Below are 4,744 nucleotides of genomic sequence, written 5' to 3'. Positions count from 1 at the left end.
TCCGCAAGATCGACTTATTCCGTGTGACAAATACATAAATTATTTCAATATAATTAAGCTATGAGATATTTATCTTCATATACCCTTATCATTATCCAATATACAAATTATTTCAATGTAATTTTCAATTGGTAAGTTATTACATTGTAAAATTAAGCTATGAGATTTATCTTCATATACCCTTATCATTATCTAATATACAAATTATTTCAATGTAATTTTCAATTTGTAAGTTATTACATTGTAAAGAGTTTTTTCAGAAATACTTTCACGCAGACTTTCACGCATTAATTACTAAAGGGGGTTTACAGTATACATTATCCTCTTGGTGGTCATATCAATCTTATGAAGGAAAGATTAAATTGAAAATTTTGGGCAAGGCCTATTTCCACCTCTATAGATCCATTAATACACTTCAAGTATAGTACAGGGTGACAGTATGCCATGGCTGTCAACCCGTGTGCATCCTTTCCCCGACGAACAGATTCCGATTAATAAGAGAATGTGTCGATGTCTCTGTATGTATTCGCATTCATCCACCATGACTTATGCATCCATGATGGATCCCAGAAATTCCGTTGACAGTACGCCATGCTTTTGGAGGTTATGGCATGGAGCATACATGATTGTATATGCTCAAGTTTTTAAATTATGCGCGGGCTAATGAAATTCAAATTTGAAATCGTTCTGGAAAATCAACCCCGCCCTCATTTTCTTCAAAAACCCAAACCTCTATGCGAACCATGCCCATTATCGTCGATAGAAGAACTCTGGAATTGGTAAGACTTCGTCTAGACGTCAGTTGATTGGGGAGAGCTCCGACATGATGCCCTGTACAGATAATAATGTCTCCTCAGCCCGCTTGTTGCCGAAGCACATACACAGAACAATGCATAAGAACGTGGTTCGAAACTGGTATACGATACTAACTGCTCCAATTGCTGTGGGTAGCTTCTTTACTCAATTTTTCCACTAGGCGACCTATGCTACATTCCCTCACCTTCCAAAAGGCAGATTGGAAATATTGGTTGCCGTGAACTAACATCTCTTTTGTGGATGCTCCACGCCTGTAGAATTCATTCCCATCATTGCGTGAAGGTCTTTAAGTTTCTGGGAGCCCCAGGATCGAATCTCGTTGGCCTAAGTTAGTTCATTTTAAGTTTTGGGAGCCCCAGGATCGAGTCTCATCAGCTTAAGTTGGTCCATTTTAAGTTTCAGGGACTCCCAGGATCAAATTTGGTCGGCCTAAATCGGTTCATATCGCTTTGTTCGCAGCTCGGGGCCAGGTGCCATGATGGCAGATCAACAGAGAATCTACCCGATGACTGCAGATGTCGAGAAGGATGCAGGCGAATATGTAAACGAGAAGCCGAGCGCTCCATTGGCGCCCAATTCCAGCAATCTTTCATCTAAGAAGGGCAGAGTCGATCCCGCTGAGAGTTAAAGATTCCAAAGGACCAAGTTATCTCCAGAAGAGAGCATCCCAGATACTTGTCACCGCCTCCCAAGCGTCGGTGCTCCTGTTGCCGCTGCTTGTGCTGCACCATTTGCTTTTTAATCGCACTCGCCTGTGGCATTCTATACTTGGTCTTCCGGCCCAAGATCCCCAAATACTCTGTCGACAGCATCCATATTACTAATTTCACCATCAACCCCGTCGATTTCAGTACAAATTGCCAATTCGATGTGAAAATAAAGGCCCAGAATCTCAACAAGAGGATCGGTATATATTATCTCGACAACAGCCCTCTCGCAGTTTTGTATTCAGGCTCGGAGCCTTGCACAGGCTTCCTGCTGGTATTCTACCAAGGCCACAAGAACACCACTTTGTTGGACATGGAATTCAGTGGGACCAGTGCTAAGCTCACCAACGCCATGAAGTCTACGCTCAATGCGCAGATAAATCAGGCAAGCATTACCTTGAAATTGAAGGCGAATGTTCCTGTGAAGATAAATGTTGGGAAGTTGAAGTTATGGAAGATAACAGTTCACGCACGATGGGACCTTATCGTTGACCAGCTCGATGCCAAGGCCACAGTGACTGTTAAGAATTCCAAGGTGCGAGTGAAGCTGTGAGGATTGCGCGCGACTTAGGATGCATTGAATTCATGGTTATGGCACGGTTAGGGTTAAGTGTTTTTGTGATAGGACCATATAGATGCTACGACTGCAGATATATTTTTTTGATATACAATTTGTTTTGTTCAGACTCCATATAAAATATTAACTGCAAACTTTCAGTTGGTAGACATATTATTTTTAATAGCGTGGCCCTGTTTTTATGTAGACATGTTTTAGTATTTCCAAAATATAATTGGATTCTTTACTCTCTATTGTTCTTTCCTTGCTCTCACGGATGAGTAAGTATTTTGTGGGTATGTTGGTGAAATTTACAATTAAAGATGGTATATTTTAGGAATATTTTAGAATGAGATTGGATGTAGAGTAATTGTTTGAGCCATTACTGTCAGTCTAAATATTTAAATTTTCCCATGGAAAGTTTGAGGGTTTGACTTTAGGATTTTGGGCTTCGTCGCACACAGTTTTTTCAAACCATGGTAGCTAGCATGAATGTATAGTATAAGGGAATTCCTCCGAATGAAGGCGTCCTCCAACTAACAGTGAAGCACCCACCAAACCCTGCTTAATGAAGCTATAAGCTACAATAACCAGACTGTACATAAACGAAAACTATGGAAGGAATTTTGTTAATATGTACACAAATCACATAGCCTCAAACTCATAGGCTGCATACAAGAAGAAAAGAGGGTGCCATCAAACTCATAGGCTGCGCACATTTAAAAACCAAAAAAAAATAAATTCAATAATATATGCTAAAGTCTATTTTGAAGAGGATCAAAAACCTTGAAATGCAAACAATTTTCGTCTTAATATTGTAAACTTTAAAGAAGGATCAGATACTTTGAAATGTAAACTATTTTTATTTTAATATTGTAAAATTCGAAGGAAATAATTGTATTGGGAGGAATTGGATTCCTTAATAATTTTGAATTTTGTTTTGTTATTAAAATGTTGTTAATTTCTAAGAGAAAAGTTATTGTTTTAATAGGGGATTGGATCTATGGATCACAGAATACATGCGCATCTTTGACATTAAAAAGTTGGAAAAGAAAAATTTAAAGCAGTGAAAACTGAGCAAAAAAAAAATTAAATTTACACACTATGGATCACAGAATACATGCGCATCCTCAGTAAGGCAACATTTCAAGATTTCCGTTCCCTTTTTGCAAGTAAACTAAACTGCCTGAGTAAAGCAACAATTACAGATTTCTATTCCCATTTTGCAAGAAAAGACGCTGAAAAATACTACACCTTCAATAGGATCCGGATTCCCTTGAACTAAGCCTCAAAATCTCCAGTTCCGCAACGGTTCTACAGGTTGCTGGCGTGTTCTGGTCCTCACCTGATTTTGACATAACCGCAAAGTTTTTATTGTTTTAATAGTGGATTGGATCTACAGATAAGTTTTTATAGTTATTTTAAAATGAGTTAATTTTTCAAAAGTTATATATATATCTATATCTATATATATATATATATATATATATATATATATATATATATATATATATATATATATATATATATATATATCGAGAGAGAGAGAGAGAGAGAGAGATGTTTTCTTAAATCAAATGAATAGATTAAAATATAAAGTTTTTGTTTATTAAATAAAATTATAATTTTAAACAAAATTTTTATTTATTTAGAAATTAAGGCTAATTCACTCACTTGAGTGACTTAATAAATGATCAAGTACAAAGTTTTATTCTATTAAATGAAATTATAATTTTAAACAAAATTTTTACTTATTTAGAAAAGAATTTCCACTTCTCATTAAAGTCATTCATGGAGTAAGATAATAAATTGTCAAATTACTAAAATACAAATTTTTTATCTATTAAAAGAAATTATAACTTTAAACAAAATTCTTATTCATTTAGAAAAGAATTTCCAGTTCTCACTAGTTAATTCACTCTTTGCAGTGAGTTAATAAGTAGTCAAAATAGTTAAGTACAAAGTTTACATCTATTGTTGAAATTTGGTACCGGAGGACAGGTGGTTCCCTTAGGCTTTGATCCTTGGCCTAGGGAAAAGTGTCCAAAAGAATTTAATTTTTCTCCTAAAGTGACTTTGTAATTTTTTTATAAAGTTAAATCTAATTTAAAATTGACTTTAAGTGATAAAGTTACTAAGTCTAATTTTAAAGTGACTTTTATAAAGTCAATGAAAAATTAGAAAGGAAAAGTGACTTTGGAAATAAATGACTAAGTGGGTCTTTATTAAAGTGGGGTGAATTAAAAAATAAAAAGTGAGATTTAAATGAGCATTTAATCTCAGCCTTAGATCTCAATCTATTTCAGCCATTGGATTTAGGGATCACCCAAAAGTCACTTGGATCACCCAAAAGTCACTTGGGGTTAGATTAAAGGAGGAAAAGGAGGAAAAGGTCATTCATTCTTTCATGAGCAGATTGAGAGAAGGAGAGCAAGAAAGCAAGAGAGATTTCTGAGCAGGGAGGAGAAGGAGAAAACAGCTTGGCACACATTCCAAGGCAGCAGTTGAGCAGATTTGTACAACTGATTCAACACACAGTGAAAGGCATATTTTGGCACAATTTTCGAGGAGTGGTTTGCACAAAATTCAAGGAGCAGTTTGCTAGTTTTTCTTCATGCAAAACGAGGGCCGTACAGTGCATTTATTGTAGGTCGTACAATGCATT

General features: G+C 35.9%; 1 pseudogene; it reads left to right on the top strand.

Annotated features, from left to right (window-relative positions):
• The first annotated feature begins 1,294 nt into the window (after positions 1 to 1,294).
• On the top strand, positions 1,295 to 2,076 carry LOC149258427 (NDR1/HIN1-like protein 6; annotated as a pseudogene).
• The last annotated feature ends 2,668 nt before the right edge of the window (positions 2,077 to 4,744 follow it).

This window comes from Pinus tabuliformis, chromosome 6, assembly GCF_031772625.1.
Source record: "Pinus tabuliformis cultivar Carrire ecotype Pingquan chromosome 6, CPIR1, whole genome shotgun sequence".
NCBI classification, from domain to species: Eukaryota; Viridiplantae; Streptophyta; class Pinopsida; order Pinales; family Pinaceae; genus Pinus; species Pinus tabuliformis.
The sequence above is the reverse complement of the archived record's forward strand: the minus strand, read 5'-3'. Positions and strand labels throughout refer to the sequence as shown.